This window comes from Heloderma suspectum, chromosome 1, assembly GCF_057233095.1.
Source record: "Heloderma suspectum isolate Gila_16-S chromosome 1, 16-S_ref, whole genome shotgun sequence".
NCBI lineage: Eukaryota > Metazoa > Chordata > Lepidosauria > Squamata > Helodermatidae > Heloderma > Heloderma suspectum.
In genome coordinates, this window is record NC_139458.1 from 109,202,284 (window position 1) to 109,221,327 (window position 19,044).

Here is a 19,044-nt window from a genome sequence, read left to right on the forward strand (position 1 = left end):
TCCTGCTTCATTTTGTACACCAAGGCCATGCCTGCCTGTTATCCCGGTGATTTCTTGACTTCCTACTTTAGCATTCCAATCCCCTATGATGAAGAGGACATCTTTTGTTGGTGTTAGTTCTAGAAGGTGCTGTAGGTCTTCATAGACCCTATCAGCCTCAGCTTCTTCAGCCTCAGTGGTCGGGGCATAGACTTGAATTACTGTGATGTTGAATGCTTTGCTTTGGATTCATACTGAGGTCATTCTATCATTTTTAAGATTGTACCCCAGTACTGCTTTTCCCACCCTTTTGTTGACTATGAGTGTTACTCCATTTCTTCTAAGGGATTCTTGCCCACAGTAGTAGATATGATGGTCACCTGAATTAAATTCGCCCATGATTGTCCATTTTAGTTCACTGATTCCCAAGATGTCAATGTTCAGTCTTGCCATCTCATGTTTGACCACCTCCAGCTTACCTTGATTCATTGATCTGACATTCCAGGTTCCTAAACAATATTGTTCTTTACAGCATCGGACTTTCTTTTCACCACCAGACACATCCACAACTGAGTGTCCTTTCGGCTTTGGCCCAGCCACTTCACTCTTTCTGGTGCTACTTGGAAATTCCCTCTGCTCCTCCCCAGTAGTATATTGGACGGCTTCCAACCTGAGGGGCTCATCTTCCAGCGTCATCTCTTTTAGCCTTGTGATATGTTCCATGGAGTTTTCTTGGCAAGAATACTGGAGTGGGTTGCCATTTCCTTCTTCAGTGGACCACATTTTGTCAGAACTCTCTGCCATGACCTGTCTGTCTTGGGTGGCCCTGCACGGCATAGCTTATGGCTTCACTGAGTTACGCAAGCCCCTTCGCCACAACAAGGCAGTGATCCATGAAGGGGGCATATACCTTGTCATACTCCAAATTAGGGAGTCGGTGGGGAATGATCTCTATCATACCAGTTCTCCTCTCCCCACTGCCCCATGAGCCTCTGACTCCCCATCCTCACCCATAGAAACCTCTCTCTTACTTACACTTGCCTGCAAGCCTTTGAAATCTGAGCTGGAAAGGAGTGTTCCATGCATTCTGAACCTCCACAACTTGTATTTTGAAGGCAACAAATATGAGCCTTGAGAGTATTTCATGCCTTATCAGACCCAATCCATTAGGTTCTTACCACCCCTACCACCTTTCTTCTTCTTTCCTAGGCTGTCCAGTCCAGCTCTTCCTTCCTTCCCCAGCTTTCTGTCTATTGAAAGGATCCTACTTCCTCCACATTGTTTTTTTGTGGGCTAGAGGCCTACTCTTTCCATCACCTCCCTTACCTGTGCTCCTTCCTCCTCTTCCTTCTGGTCCCACTCAACTGCAGTCCATCCTTATGGCCGCATTTCCATGTACATGGTAATGCCCATAAGCCCTCAAATAAGTGTGTGCAAAAATAGAGGTCAGTTGGCTGCTGATGTCACAAAGTCAACCCAACCTGCTGACTCAGATAGTCTAGCTGTAGATTTTCCAATAGTACTTCCTACTCCTAGGGAGAAGATTCATTTGATAGTCTTTCTCCATGTCAAATCTTACAGGTTCCCTAAATACAACCTTTAACCTGCCCTCCCTTTCTGTTTTTTGATGCTTTAGGAAGAGAAATAAGGTAGAACAAAACAGAGACAAAGGTATGAATATGGAACATTATATTAAAAGGCTGCCCTGAACATGAATGCTGAATAACCCAGGTCTTTTCTCTTAAAATGCTATCAGAGAAGCCTGAGATGAGCCAGTATTTGAAGTTACGTAGGCAATATGCTCAGACAAGACAGCCTCTAAATACCAGTGCCAGTTTGATCCACTAATGTTCATGAACAACTAAATTAAGTAGATTAGTTTAGGGATGGGTGAATGTGTTAGTTTCACTTTCTCCCACATTCAAAATGTTAAAATCTCAAGTTCTTTCTTTCCCAAATATGAACTTGGTGAGTTCTGGTAAATTCTTATAAAAAATGAACTGAAACAAAATTCTATCCATCTGCAACAGCCAATTTCAATAGCTACAGGTATTCCCAGCATGGTCAGGACCAGGATGTACCTGCCTGCAGTACCGCTGTTAAAGGTGAGGAGCTTGTCAGAAAAAACAGGTGTCAACCCTAATTCAGCACTAACATGGCTGAATACATGGGGATTCAAATCCAGACGTTTAAGATCAAAACACTCAAAACCTGGGCCTGGATACATTTCAGTTTCTCCCATGTGTGAATTTTTTCTTTCAAAATTAATTTTTATCCCAAGTTTGGTAAATTCTTATCAAAACTGACTTTAAACAAAATTTTCGACCATCCCTAGTGTAGCCTGCCTGGTATGAATACAAAAGTGGCTTTTAGTACTAATCACTGAGCTCTTGTTGTTACAAATATGAAGTAGGTGTTACCCATTTCAGAGTAGTCCTATGTTCCTCTACATTACTTTTTCATAGACTTTCCTCATCTCTAAAATGTAGTGTTGAATTTCTGATGTATTGATTTGACATTTACATATCTCACTCTGATGGCCACTATTATTACATTCAGTTGGCAACTGCTGGATCTACTGTTGTATTAGTTGTCAGCTCTGTCTCAATGGCCCCATTCACACACTTGTGTGTGTGTGCGTGCGCGCGCACACACACACACACACACACACACACACACAAAGTGATAGGGATGGTGGAGAATTCCGTCACGGACTTCAATTCTTAGAATCTGGCCCCCTGGAGTGCGCGGCGGAATGGAAGACTCACCTCCGCCACCCGGGGGGATCCGCTCAGGGCCGGATCCTACCTGCTGCTGGCCGTCCACTGCTGCCTGTCCTGTGTGCTCCTGCCTGTCTTTGGAGGCAAATGGCGTCTGGCATAGGGGACACCATTTGCATCCCTGCCGTTTGCCGTGATAGGCTATGTAAAGATTTACGTAGCCTATCACAGCAAAGAGCAGGGACGCAAATGGCATAGTGGATGCCATTTGCATCCTTGCTCTTTGCTATGATAGGCTACATAAGGATTTACATAGCCTATCACAGCAAACGGCAGGGATGCAAATGGTGTCTGCTACGCTGGACGCCATTTGCGTCCGAAGACAGGCAGCGTGGCAGTGGACGGACCTGGCCGGCGGCTCTGCGGACTCGCCGTGGAGTGGAGCTGGCCGGGGAGGATTCTGGGGGGAGGAACAGATTGCCTCCCCCCCCCATGGACCCCTGGCAGACTCGGAGGTGAGTTCTGTACACCCCTACACAGTGATGAACCAGTACCAGAACCAATGGGTGCAGCTGAGTGCATGTGTCCTGGCCAGTTGACTGATGGCATGATTCCAGCATTCACATACATACTTAAATGTTGTGCGGTTACACAGTGGCAAAGCAGTTCCTGGCCACAGTGTGTGTGTGTGTGTGTGTGTGTGAGAGAGAGAGAGAGAATGAACATGCACAATATTTTAAAATTTCTTGAATTACTACTCTGCAGGTAGGTGCTAATCACAGCTGTGTGGCAAAGTTCAATAAGTGATATAAAGAAAATATAATTGTGTAGCAGCGAGAATAGTTTTTTCTCTTAATTTCAGAACTACTTTTCTGATGTCTATGAAGAGACAGACAGATGGACAGTCAGACAGAGATGATAGATACACATACACATACATGTTTCCCTTTTAAATTACATAACTGTACTTTATGTAATTTAAAATTATCTTCCTAAGGTGTCCTAGAAAGATGTAAAGGTTTCAAACTTTACAGAATAAATTCTATATTTTCTTTTGAAATTTAAAAAAACCCTTTTTTGGGTGCAATCCTATGGGGATAGTTGGCCGCCTCCGAACTTGGAGGTGACCAACTATCCAGTGCAGGGTGGGGAGAGCATGGAAGGTATCTCCTCCTCCATGCTCCAGCCTGTATTTGCAGCTAGATGGCCAATTTCAGCTGTCTAGACAGAGTGCCTCAGAGTGGGTAGGGGGAGGCGAGACGGAGCATAGAAAGCATAGTAATGGCGCTTCCGTGGTCCCCTCCCAGCCCCCAGGAATGTCCCCTTTTCAGCCACTCCATGCTGCTCTTATGAGCGCAGTACCAGGGATGAACTGCGCCACCTATGAGGTGGCAGGGGAGGGGAGTCAGTTTTCTGGGTCCAAGCTTGGTTCCTAGAAAATGATAAATCCTATGGCCATCTAGCTGCCGTCTAGTGGCCATAGGATTGTGTCCTTTATTGCCTTATTATGAAAAGTGGAACACACAACCATATTTTTTAATATCATCTTCAATACTAGTAAGTTCTCTCTTTATCAGATCTCGCTAACAGTATGACAAAAGCTGATATAGAATGTGCATTTCTGTCTGATTTAAATATCTCCTATTAAAACCTCTCCTTTTGGGCCATTGTGGTTATTATGAGTGATTAATACTGTTTGGATGATCAGGAAATTAACTGTGCTGGCAGAATTATATTGTTGCAAATAATAATTCCAATTATTAACTACTAGTAACTAGTAACTACTAGTAACTATGTTGCCAAAAGCCTAGCTAACCACCCTTTTAAATTATATAGACAACTGCCTTTGTCCCTAAATTGACAAGGAGACTAATTTTAGTACAAGAATTGTGGCCCAGTCCAGCTAAGGAGATCTGCACATCTATCACTTGCTGGCTCACAAATGTCTGTGGGACTAAACAGAATGTGCATCCAAACCTATATGCCATCTATCTACACCACATTGCTTTCAGTGATTGCTATGCAACTAGAATGATGCTTTAATCCTAATTTGTCTAACTGCTTGAACAGGCAGGGCAGAAGGGAAAGGAGCAGTTTTCGCCACCCCATCCTCCAAGTTTTTCTTTGCTTGTATGATTTCCCTCCCATTGGTTGCAGTTATGTATGCCAGTTTCTACAGCTGACATACATTTTCCCCAGTTCTGGGGGCACGTTGGGGAAATGGGAAGTTATGGATTCTGCAGACCCAAGTCTTTCTTCAAACTGCTCCCAACACACCCAGGGATAATTCCCTTTTGCCTCTACTAATGTAGGAGTTCTGAAGCCAGAGAGGCAAAGGCCACAGGTGTTTCTGTCGTGGTTGAGGTGGGGTGGGGGTGGTTGAGAGGTTGGATCTCCCCCTTGGAGGTTGGACTTGTGTCTCTGTCTTTGGAGGGGTAGATCCAAAACATGCTATGGCCCCTGGGACACCATCCCAGGGACTTTAGGGTTACAACAGCCTAAAGCTGGATTGGGGGAACAGAAATGTTACTAAATAATATATTGAATGTTACCAAATTAGAATGATTACATCTCTCTCTCTCTTTCTCTCTCTCCTTCTATATATTTGCTTTCCCAAAAGGAGGGATGCCATATTCTTGTGAAAAAACCATGCATTTATTTAGGTTGTAACACTACAAGGGCCCAGAGGCTCTAATTCCAGTCACACCAGCAGCCATCTTAATAAATTCTCACCAAGATTCTTCTTTGTACATTACTCTAGAGTATGAGATAAAGATACTGGGCTTCTTCACACTGAGATTTTATCGTGCGATTTAGATTGCTCCTTCATGGAAGTTTGCAGGCTCTTTACATGATGCCGTGATCCTGTACTAAATGCCTTTGTTCCCTTTGTAATAGATCGCAGATAATGAGCTATCAAATTACCCCGTTGTGTTCCGCCTCAGTTTCCTCTGTGAAAAGAGTAAAAGGGGCAAGAAGAGGAGCGAGATCAATGAAAGGTAACGGAAGACTCAGATATGGGGAGAAGGAGGAGGAAGGGGGTGGGGGAAAAGGAAGCACGTGAAAAAGGGAGTTGTGATCCTGCATTTAAAACAGAAGCAGAAAGCGCTGTTTTAAATGCAGGATTTTAGGCTGGTGTAGAGACGCCCAGTAACGCTCTATTCTCCGGCTGTACTGTGACATAATTTTTTACACATGGTATAAACACTTTTCACCAGCTCAAACACTTTAGTGGATAAATTAATCCACTCATTGAATAAAGCAGGGTTCATTGAACAGTTCTTAATTTGTTTTAACTGTAGAGCAGAGTTCATTGAATAGCTCTTACTTTGTTTTAACTGCATATTGTATGATGCATTTATATTTGTAAGCGGCCTTGTGAATGTCACCCTGAAAGGCAGGGAACAAATATATTGAATACCTCCTCTTGTCATTTATGCATATACTATTCAAATTTCAAAGGCAATCTCCAGTAGTTCTTTACTTTTCAAGCTAGTTCTGTTCTGTTTGCTGAGATTTTAATATGTTTGAAGTTATAATGTCTGAAGCCAGCTAAGCTCTCTTCTTTACCAACCTGGTCATAAATTATTACGTAAGAAAATTTTTTGGATGTACAGATATTCCCCTGAGACCCTATACATAAGAAAACAAGCCTCAAACCATTTTTCAATGATTAAGATGATCTTTTAGGTTCACTGTTGTTCTGAGGTAGTGTTTTTATTTCTAGGCAGGCTTGCAATGACAACAGCTCTTTAGTACATCTGCTCACCACCTCTTCTTTCTTTCTTTCTTTCTTTTTTTCTTTCTTTCTTTCTTTCTTTCTTTTTTTTCTTTCTTTCTTTCTTTGGCTTTCCTCATAAAAGAATGAGAGAGAGAGATAACACAGAGAGAAGATGGACTGTCAGGGAAATTGATGGTAGGAAGGACAGTCCGCTTTTCCATTTCGTCAGGCTCACAGCAAACAAAATGCCTGGTCAGTTACTTAAAACATTTTCTGCTTTTCTGCTGTTCCAAAGTGTTTTGTGCAAAGTGAATCAAATTAATTACATATAGCACTCGGCTACAGAGTGAGATGGTAAATCCACTTAAGCAAGGATCAATACGAAGCGGGACCGCCAATGCAGAGCTCTGAGTTTAAACGTTTTAAAGTTCAATCAAAGGATCTTTGCAAGAAGAAATGTGTTTCCTTCCTGTAGTTTTCAGACAAAGTGAAGCTTACATAACGTCATGCTTTGGTTCCCAACTCTCTTCCTCTTAACTACAGAGCAGCTGGTACTGCTGCATAAAACTTAGAATACAGGCTCATTGAAGCTGGCACCTCCGTTGCTGTGGCTATACAGGCAGTTTTTGAAAAGTTTTCCAGATAAGCCATCAGAGGTCACTCTAATGGCCTGAAACAGGTACACTTTCAAATGGATTCCCTTTGGAACACTTTATTTTCCTCTCCTTCCTTCCTTCCTTCCTTCCTTCCTTCCTTCCTTCCTTCCTTTTGCTAAGGGCTCTTCCTCCACCCACCACTGGCTCCAATACATAAAGGCTGAGCTACATGCTCTAGAGTTTGCATGCATAATATGTTTGAATGAAACCCTCAGATTTAGCAGCACTCATGTAATTGGCATCACTCTCTTCTTGTCACTCTTCCCTGAATAGGGTTTGAACTTCTACTGCCTTCCTTCACTAATGCCTCAGTTAATATTAATGACCACAGCCCTATATGTGAGCAAAATCGGGAATAGCCAGGGCCAATGAGGCACAAAGCAAACCCATCACCCTGGAACGAAACAGAGCCCTGATGGACAAAAAGGCTCTAGACAAAAGCTGTTCTCTGCGGTAGGTCCATTTTTGTGTGCGAACGTTATGTATAAGTGAGCACAGCACATCGATGTAGGTCTGCTGCTGTTGCAGAGTAAAAATCAACACATCTATCCTAAGGGAAATGGTCTCAAGAACTTGAGAGGAACAGTTATTTTAGCTTTCAAGGCTACGTTTTAAGTGGAGCATTCTGCCGTTTGCAACAGCAAATGGAGCCAAGTGAAGAGGGTCTACAGCTGGTGAGGAGGAGCTTTGATATTTCCCTTACCAAGCAGTTCAGTGTATATGGCTTGGTAAAATCTTGGTATAGATCAAAACGAATGAGACAAAGAAATATGATCAATACATTCTCAGGGCAAATTAATAAGAAACTCCATATGGAGTTTCTGTGTCATGTTACACTGGAGGTGTGGTTACTTCTCTGATAATGGAATTGGACTGCTACTGGTATATGTCTGACCTAGGCTGCCACCTCCTCCTCCTCCTCCTCCTCCTTTTATTTTACTTATTTTTAGTAATAATACTTGTTGTTGTTGTTCAGTCGTTCAGTCGTGTCCGACTCTTTGTGACCCCATGGACCATAGCACGCCAGGCAAGTTCATACCGCTTAATATTAAAAATCTCCAAGTGACATACAAATATAAAAAATCACATTTAAGAACAACGTTAAGATACTATCAAAGCAATTTCAGCTACAACAAAACAAATACATTTGAAATACACTGTTAAAAACTACTTTGAAACTACAACAATACAGAAACAATGCAAAAAGCAGCAAAATGGAGCAGCATATGATCAATTGTGATTATTTACAAGCCAGAGAATGCCTGGGTGAACAAATGTGTTTTTGTGAACCTCCCAGAGAGTGTCGGCTATTGGGCGGTATAGAAATGAAATGACTGAATGAATAAATAAATTCAGGAGGCATTGGAAGCATACCACATTTTCTGCCTCCCAAACTGCATGGGGGAGGGTTTTCTGGAGGGTAGGTGCTGCCACCAAGAGGGTCTGCCCTTGAGATATTGCATGGTAACACTTCGTTGGTTGCAGAGCGACCAGCAAGGCCTCCTCTGACGATCTTAATGGTCGGTGGGGTGTATATAGGGGAAGGTGGTCTGCTAGGTATTTTGGTCCCCAATTTTTAGGGCTTTGCATAGCAACAACATAACCTTGAACATGACTCAGTAGCTAACAGGCAGCCAGTGCAGTTCTTTTAACATAGGTGTAATGTGCACATAGCTGGGTGTCCCACTGAGCACCCCAGTTGTTGCTTTCTGCACTAGCTGCAGCTTCTGAACCAGGTACAGAGGCAGCTCCACATCAGACAGTAGTCTAATCACAGGGTTACCAGCGCATGGATCACTGTGGCTAGGTTGTCCCTATTCAGGAACAGCTGTAGTTGCACACGAGTTGAATTGGTAATGGACACTCTTGGCCACTGAGATTACTTGGGCCTCCACTGGCAAAGATGGATCCAGGAGCACCCCCAAACAAAATACCTGCACCTTCAGAGGGTGTGAAGCCCCATCCAGAACAGGCAAACTCCCCAATTCCGGAACCTGAGAACCATCTAAACATAGGGTTTCTGTGCCTCTCATCAGGATTCAGCTTCAGTTTATTAGCCCTCATTCAAGCCATAAGTGCATCCATCGAGGCACTGGTTCAGAATGTGCCCGGCCTCCCCTGATTCAGATGTCACAGAGAAACAGATCTGGATGCATCAGCATACTGGTGATACCTTGCCCCATGTGTCCTAATGACTGCTCTCAACAGCTTCATATAAATATTAAATAACATCGGGGACAAGGTCCATGGCACCCCACTCTGCAACTGCCAAGGTGCTGAGCAATATTTGCCCAGTCTTATTCTCTAAAACAGACCTCACAAGTAAGAGCCAAACCACTGTAAGACAGTATCTCCACATCCCAACTCACAGAGATGGCCCTGGAGGATACAGTAGTCAATGGTATCCAAAGCCACTGGGATACCAAGAAGTAGGGGTGGACGAAAGTCACTTACCTGTCCTCGAAGATTTCCCGCGGTGGGGGGGAGGCGCTTCATTGCTCCCCCCGCGAAGTTCAGGCCGGGAGGGGAGGCTTCCCGCCTCGCTCGGCCGAAATTCAGGCCGGGGAGGAGGCGCCTCACCCGGCTGCAAACTAAACAGTTAAAAAAAAAAAAAACGCCCCCGTGATAGGCTACGTGACGATTAACGTAGCCTATCACGGCTAGATCTGCAAAGTCAGCCGTGATAGGCTGCGTAAATCGTCACTTAGTCGATCACAGGTGACTTAAAAAACAAAACAAAAACGCGTACGCAAATGGCGGCCCCCATAGGGAGCCGCCATTCCCGTTCCTTATTTGGTCGCTGTAGTCTACGTAAATGTTTACGTAGACTACGGCGAAAATAAGGGCAACGCAAATAGCTTGGCCCTCCGAAGTTTCGGGGAGAAATTCTCCGCCATCCCTACCAAGAAGAAGTCACAGGGATGCACTCCCCCCCGGTCCTCCTCCTCCTCCCCCTCCTCCTCCTTCCCCTCCTTCCCCACCTCCTCCTCCCCCTCCTCCTCCTTCCCCTCCCCCTCCCCCTCCTCCCCCTCCCCCTCCTCCTTCCCCTCCTTTCCCTCCTCCTCCTCCCCCTCCCCCTCCTCCCCTCCCCCTACCCCTCCTTCCCCTCCCCCTCCTCCTTCCCCTCCTCCTCCTCCTCCTTCCCCTCCCCCTCCTCCTCCCCTTCCCCTTCCCCTCCTCCTTCCCCTTCTCCTCCTCCTCCTCCTCCTTCCCCTCCTCCTTCTCCTCCTCCTCCTTCCCCTCCTTCCCCTCCTTCCCCTCCCCCCCTCCTCCTCCTTCCCCTCCTCCTCCTTCCCCCCCCTCCTCCTCCTCCCCCTCCTCCTTCCCCTCCTCCTCCTCCCCCTCCTCCTCCTCCTCCAATGGATTCATCCAAACTGGCTGTAATGCAGTGGTTGTCCTTTTTTTTATTGGCTTGAAAATAATCGGTGCAGTGCTAGGTATGGGCTTGATGTGCTGCTGGAGTAGATTAGTAATCTGGTAGTTTGTAGATTAGATCAGACATTTGTCTCCAGTAGAGTGTTCACATGGAAAAGCATAAGCTAGGGTTGCTATGAGAAATGTAACCACTGCAAATGAGTCAGATCATAAAGTGTGGTAATGTTCACTCAACTCAGTGACATGTATCACTTAATGATGTGTAAACGTGAACATGTAAAATTGCAATTATCACTCATCAGGAAAATGCCCATCAAAAAGAGCTGAACAATAACAGCCAAGCAGCATTGAATTAACAGCTTATCCTGGGTTGTCCATTACTTATCACATGATGGCAGTTTATTAAACAAAATGTGTGAACTCCATAGCCCTATTCAGGTGTTACTTACCCAAAGAAGGAACATGGATTTGGGATGTATAGATCTTTTAAAATCTGTTCCATCTGTATTCTGTGGATTGTCTCATTCCATTGTATGCTTATTGATAGAATCAGATTTTTTGTATGAGCATTTCATTTGTTGCAAAGGTGCAGTTGCACTAATGTGCACTTGTGCTAATGCACATTACAGCGAGCGTGCTAAAAGTAAATAACTGGTCCAGAAGTCTGGGGAATCCGCATGACTCGGAAAAAGCCAGTCTGCTGCGCAATCTGCTGTTCAGGTTCATAGAAATCCAAATGCATTTGAATCCGTTGTGGATTTCTCTGACATCCCTAACATGGATACAGGGGTGCATGTGTGCATTTAGTCCCTCTTCTGAGGTCATGTGGCTCCTCCAGGCCCCTCATGTGATGAGGGTGAACATCTGCAGCAGGGAGCTTTTTGTATCTGTGGTGTTTCCCTGTGTGATTTAGAACCCCAGGTCAGTTGTCTGGGGATGATGGGATAGTAGTCCAATATGTCTGGAGAGCACTGGGTTGGGGAAGGCTGATCTAGGCTTTATTAACACATGCTTCTATTTTTATTAAACCTTTGTATTATTCTACAAATGGAATATACAGTTTTCACCATTCTTTAGCCTGATTATATTCTGGCTCCGTTAACAAAAAGTCTATAAGTAATTTAGCATAGGTAAATGAGGTTAATTCCATTCCATGTCCCAGTAAAGGGGTAACATAAACAGTAAAGCCCAGGATATTGGACCAAATAATATTATATGGCTGATATAGCTGTTTGTGTATTGCAATTCCACCATATGTGGTAAAAGCCTGCTTCAACTGCATTACATCTCCAGAATATATTCATATTGTTCTTACTAACCAGGGCTGAATAAGAGATAGACCGAAGAAATACTCTGATTTATTAAACTGGAAGAGTTTCTTGAAATGCTGGATATGCACTGAACAGCATAAGTCAGTGATGTATGTCATCTCTTCCCTCCAATCTGTTCCATCTTGGGAAGCATGTTATGATAGAACATATTTTCCCTATAGATAACTGAGTTAGGCCAGGACTCTGAGCCCTAATTATCTAAGCACTGCAGACAGTTTGTTAGAAGCAAGCAAGACGATAAATTATTACAGCAGAAGGCAGTTGTGAACACCTTGGGGAACAAGAAGGTTCATAATAATGAAATGTAACTGGGTAAATTCTTGCTTTGCACACTTAGTTTTGGTTCTTTCCAAGCTGCCTGTGAGCTCTCCAAGCCCCTCAACAGCTTTCAAACAGGAAAGTACTTTACTGGACAGAAGCATCTTACTGGACTCTCCTGACTATTTTCTCCAGATTTTTAAAACGTCTCTTTTCCCTTAAGGCCTAGATCAGTCAGTTAAAAGCATTTTGTGGCATCAGTCACATATTCACTGATGCTGTCATAGCAGCATCAACAAGACTTTCCATGTGGAAGTGAGACGGAACACCTTTTAACATGTTCAGTGTCTCTGTGTGTATACAGTATGTGTGTGCAAATTGGGATCCTGCTTGCTGTCTCCACACCTAGACTTTAAAATTTATTTATATAGAGAACAATCCTATGGTCCTGGGTGAGCATCCCAGGGACCATAGGATGTCTCAGATTCCCCTCCTCCAAAGTCGGAGACAGAGCTCCGACCTCAGAAGAGGAAGTCGGAGATCTGCCCGCTCACAGTTGGGGTGGAGAGAACCATGCTGGCTGCCTCTCCAAGGTTGGAAAATCAACCTCAGAGAGGGGGAAAGGGGGTTGTTCCAGAGGGAGGCGAGGGGAGGAGACTGGAGAGGCCAGGATATGATTTACCTTGAGCTTCCTCCAGCCTCCTTCCCTCCCCCTCCCAAGCACCCTTGCTAGACAGGGAAAAGCCCTTGTTGTTGTTGTTCAGTCATTAAGTCATGTCCGACTCTTCGTGACCCCATGGACCATAGCACGCCAGGCCTTCCTGTACTCTGCTCTCTCCCAGAGTGTGCTCAGGTTCATATTCATTGCATCGGTGATGCTATCTAGCCATCGCATCCTCTGCCGTCCCCTTCTCCGTTTGCCTTCAATCTTTCCCAGCATCAGAGTCTTTTCCAGTGAGTTTTCTCTTCGCATTAGGTGGCCAGAATATTTCAGCTTCAGCTTCAGGATCTGTCCTTCCAATGAGCAGTCAGGGTTGATTTCCTTTAGGATGGACTGATTTGACCTCCTTGCAGTCAGTTCTAGGTTATTATGGTGGTTTTATCAACGCTTATGCTGTTTATTGTTTTGCGTTAAATTGTATTTTATCCTTTTAAATATCTGTGTAATATGCTATATTTTTAACTGTTCTATGACATTTTAGTTGTTTAAGTATTTGTAATCCATCCAGAGAACATGAATTACTGGGCAGATGAAAAATGTAATAAATAAATAAATAAATAAATAATCTAGCCAAGAATAACCTGATTCTTAAAGTCTCGGGCCTCATGGCCAGATTTCAACAAATGTGGAAGTGGGGGACTCTGGCCAAGATGTTCCAGCCACTACTGAAAATGCACCATCTCTCCCAACTCTTGATATTCTGGCTGCTATGTCTGACCTGTCTCCACAGGCCTCTCTCCGTAGGTGTAAGAGCCACAGGGCAAGAGATCTTTGGTATGCACCTCCTGCACACTGGATGCTTCAAATACCTGTAGAGGATGGTAGATAACTTTTTTGGGCCTGTGGGCACATTTGGAAATTTGAGAAACTGCCCTGAGCACAACCATAAAATGGCTGCCACTGGACAAGTGGCTCACAAAGGACAAGCAACCTTCCCATACATGGGAAATTAAGATGGCAGAAACTAGAGGCTCCCAATTTGCTTTGAAGCAATCCCCGCTGCCTGTAAGAAAATATAAAAATATTTTTTAAAATAAAAATTGGGAGGTGTAGGGTGTCTCAGTGAGCACCAAGGAAGGTGTCTGGGGCACACATGTTGCCTACCCCTGCCTGTAGCATGTGGGAGGGAAACAGAATGGGTTCTTCATATGTTCATCTGAATGGAGACTATTTGCATTTTGGGGGCCATTCTTTTTTCAGGGTTTCTGATTGTGTGGAGAGTGCCTGCATGCACAGAAGAGGGAAGCTTCTGTTAGCACAAATGGAAAGTTCCTTCCAGGGCTGACAGCATCCTCACAGAGGGGGGAGGGCGGAGTTTTCTGGTGGGATCAGAGTGCACCTGGAAAAGATGCATTTTTAAAAACCCTTCCTGTGCTACATGAGCCAGATCCTGCTCAGTCCTACACAGCTACTGTTTGAAGGTTTGTTGTTGTTCTTCTCATCGTTGTTTTTAAAAGCATGCTACATACATACATTCCACATGTGTAGTTTGCCCCTTACTTGCCACAGAAAACTGGGTGAGTAGCCCTTCACAAGCCTAAGCTAGCGCATTTTAGAATAAAGGCTCAGTAATGTCTCAGCAAAACAAAGGTAATTGGATTGCCTGTTACAATCCTGTCTTTGCTTAGAGAAAGGAAGTTACAACCCCCCTCAAATCAATCAAAGTATGCATATATAGAGAGTATAAGGAAATATTCATTGCCTAATAAAATATGGTCCTCACAGGATCCTAGTACAATAAGGTACACCCCTCATAAAATGATCCTGATGGCAACCCAGGTGCCATGGGAACTTATTGAAAGATCGGGTATAAATTCCTTAAATAAAATATAACTATCTAGTTATTATATTAGCAAAACTGGTGAAATTTGGAAAACATACTTGTTATGAACTTGAGATTTGCTTTCCTAGATTAAGCCAAGCCTAGAATTATGTTTCCAGCACAGGTTAGCCAGATTAATTTGTTTGATTCAGATTTGATCCTACTATCCAGGATCAAACTGGAGGATTTGGAATCATGCTTCCTTCTAGGAATGAGGAAAAATCAATTCAGTTCACATTTTTAATGGATATTTATCTAATTTGCAGTTCCTGAACCAGCATGAAAACTGCAACACAGCTATACTTAGTATTTGCACTTTCCAAATTTGGTGATCTTTTTTTTTCTGATTAAGAAATGCATACAAACATGTAAATATTAGGGGAAAATGAACACAAAAATGTGTACATTAGTGAAAGCAATGTAGAAAAGCACATTATATTTGAGAAAATTGTTTACAAAAATATTAAATTGTTGTTAACCAGCCAGCCAGCTTTGGCTATTGGATGGTATAGAAATATTTATTACTACTACTACTACTGCTACTACTACTACATAAATAAAATAATGCACACAACATAGTTTGTGTAGTAATATTTGTTTACTACATGTAGTGTTATGTAGTGTTTGTTAAAACATAACACATGTAGTGTTATGTAGTGTTTGTTAAAACATTGCAAATGTGGAAATGGGATGAAATGAAATTATAGCTGGGAAAATGAGAATCTGAATAAAACCAAAACTGATTCATCCATCCATCCTTACACACTTCCTATCTCCCCAAACTGTGTGAGGCCCTGATGATGCTCACATCTAACCTTCTTCTTCCTTCTGTTATAGATTCTTGTTTTATTATTAACCCCTTTATTGAGTTATCTAATGAATACTACTCTTACTCTAACTGCCAGCAAAGCCTGGAAGATGATGTGGTATGTACAGTACTTTTAAATACAGAGAGTGGGCTTTTCCCCAGTTTATAGCCTCCCTTGCCATTATCCCAGTTGATATGTTTTACTTTTTAAATCTCTGTTTTATTGCTGCTTAATTTCTATAAGTAACGGATTTAAGTCCCCCCCCCCGAAGATCCTTACTCGTGCATTGATTTTTTAAAACTCTTCACTTGAGTATGATAGAAATGTTAATATCCTCATATGAAAATGTGATCATTCAGGTGTTATTTAAAGATTTTTAACATTCAGGCCTTCAGATATTTAAGCACCAAAGACTTTCCTCATTCACTTGGGGGAAAATTAATCAGAAAGCTTTGAAGAAAGTCATGTGGTAAAAATGGAAGCAATCTCCTAGTTTGACTGAAAGTCATGAGCCTCGTGGGAGATGTATAGAGTATGAAAGCCTGCTTTAAAGGTTATGAAATAATTCTGTCTCCTGCTGTCCCTCTCTCTATCAAAGTATTAATTTCAAATAGGCATCATAGACATTTTCTGTCATTAGGCAGAATAAGTCATCCATCCTGATCATTAGTCTCTTGTGAAACTTCTCACTTGCTCCAATCATGTATCATCTCTATAGATCAGAGTTCCATTTTGAGCATTCTGATATTCAAAGTTCTCATTGCTGTAAGTGCAGTACTTTCCCAATATCTCTATATTTTAATTCCGTGCTTACTCACAAATGGTCTTTTTAGAGCAATACGTACACTGTTATTACAGGTGTGTGTGTGTGTGTGTGTGTGTGTGTAGATGATGCTTAAACATTCTGCTACATATTGGATGAGTTTGCACATCATGCTAAGCTACCATGAAAATAAGCCACCATGGGTTGGTTGGTTGCTGAACATCTCATGTTACTCCAGACAGATGATAGTGCATCCAGCAACTTGGCATGGCTTCTTTCCCCCTCAGTCCTTCTGCCCACTCGTGGCACATATCCTAGCTGCCTTGCAGCACAACCTCTCCCATATCCTCATGTTCCTGATGCCTGACAGCTACCCCCTGATCGCTACATAGGTGACAAATCTACAAGTTGAAAAACACAAAATCTTGGAGCCTCATATTCCATTGGAGGGAAATCCCCCCCTCCACTCTGTTTGCTACCCCTTTTCTGAACAATTTTAACATTGATAATATTTTGTTGGTCCTTCAAATTTGTGCAAATGAGATCAGGTATTTCAGTCCTTCAAATTTGCGCAAATGGGATTGGTATTTTTTAATTTTTCAGTCCTTCAAACTGTGCAAACAGTTTTTTTTTTTAATCCTTTGGTCCTTTGCAAGTGTGCAAGTGCACATATTTGTAGGGCCACAGTTTACATTCTTAAGTTGTATTGGTGTGACAGCAGCTAGTACAGTACCCAAGCACATCGATATGCCTTCTGCACATCTAGAAATGCCACTTGTCAAATTCCCCTCCCATAACATGTTGAAATGTCAGCTGTCAAATTTCTCCTCCACTTCGGTGCTTCCCTTGGTCCTACTTAACCTCAGATCGTGCACCAAATGGGTCCGAAGCACCCCAGTGGATAACCAAGCTAATCCCAACAGGTAAACATCACCACAGAACATTACTACAGATGAGATTGTAAATTGAAACCATATTTATGGCTTTATTGCAGAAAATTCAGGGAAAATACAAAATAAAAAAAGTGGCATGGTGGTTATATGAGCGTTAGAAACTTTCTCTCCAATTACAGGGAAAGAGAATGCAACAAAAATAGAAGATAATAAATCAAAAGAATTGCAATTGCCAAAGCTGGTACTATGAACTTGGCCAATAAGATAACGGCTTGAGCTTCTAACGTTGTTATGACTCCTCTTTCCAACTTACTCCTGTATACTACTTGCAGTTCAAAGCTACATGAAAACAATCCAATGTATGTGTTAACCCTCCCGTTACCTCTTCCTGCTTCTTCCTTGAATACAAAAACTTATGCTAAAGCATTACTAAATTCCTCTAGGCATAGGAAAAAATAGAGGCAGGAGTTGGAGTGAACAGAAAACTCAAGACTTGGGAATAATTCCATTTGTCATCTCTGAAGATGGGGTTTCAAATCCTCTTGTCAGATATAACCTCCAAGTCTCAAGCTTAAGAAACGCTCCAAGTCCCAAACCCAGAAATCACTCTAAGTCCCAAACTGAGAAATAACTCTAAGTCCCAAGCTCAGAAATCATTCTAAGTCCTACTTTCAGAAAACATCCTAAGTTCCAAAGTCTAGGAGTCTAAAGAGGTCCATAGTTATCTAGGTCTGGTGGCATGACAGAAAAAGGGAAGTGGAGTAGCAGCAGCAGCAAGAACAAAAAGCACCACCCCAGAGCTCCCATTCCCTGGGCTTTTATACCCCTGCTCTGGTGAAAGGTGGGGCCGAAGGAGCAATGAGACAATCACCCTCCAATAGAAAATGGGGTGCATGTGGTTAGAGCATTTGCTCAACAATCAGAAACAAGGTGTCTCTCAAGGGCTCCTTGGAGGCCTCTCTCAGTCTAATCCAGTAGCCAAGTCCAGACACAGACAAAGGGATTCTTTTCAAAGCTTTATTCCTCTTTTACAACTTAACAACTCTACTGTTAGCAACTAGATAAGAGCAGCAGAGTACCTATGCCCTAAGTTGGAACAGTTGGTCCCCTTTTGAAAGGGAATCACTGGCAGACCCTGAACTTATGGGCTAGGGAGAGTCCCTCCCCTTTTCCCTTGGATCCTCTGGGCGCAACCGTTGTTTGCACACCAACCGGGCACTACGCCTCCTTTCTGCGCCCTCCATTTGGCGCCGCTCTCTGCGTTGGTGTTGCGCGTCCAGCAAGTCTGCTTCCCGCGCTCTGTCACTCCCAGGACTGCTATCTAAGCTAGGAATGCCAGTGGGAGGAATCTCTGTCAGCTGTTGGCCCTGGGAAAGATGAGCATGCTCCTCTCCCAGGAGTGGCTCCTCTTCCTCAGAATCAGAACTACTCTGGTATTCTATGGGCTCAGTGTCCACCCTGACAGTGTCCCATCTATCTCCCATAATTTCATGTGTCTGGAGAACATGTCTGGCACCATTACAAATGGGTTACTTCGAAATGTCCCAATATATGACCCAAAGTCTACCATCTGGGCATGGTAACTTGATTGATGCATTTCTCTTTGATATATCTTCTTTGAACTCCCGGTCATCTTTGGCCATTTTTGGTCATATCCACCCAAACACCTCCTCCTAGTTGTCGCTCGTGCTCAGGGCTACACTTCCCTGCCCAACTAGGATCAAGTAAGGACATTCTCTTATCAGCAGGTGTACACTACAAAATGTCAAAACAGTATTTCTCCTCCTCTCAGTAGGCATCTGAGCATGCTCAGTTCTGCTGTTCATCTCACTTAGCATGTTGTGGCCTTGAGCAAGCTCTGTGAAGCCACTTGTAAAGACAGCTGCATTCCCCCCCCCCTTCTTCAAAGACAGTCCTGCAAAATCTCAGTTAGAGTCTCAGTTAGTGAAATAACATCATTTAGCATAGAATCAAACTTCACGGTCTTCTCACCCAG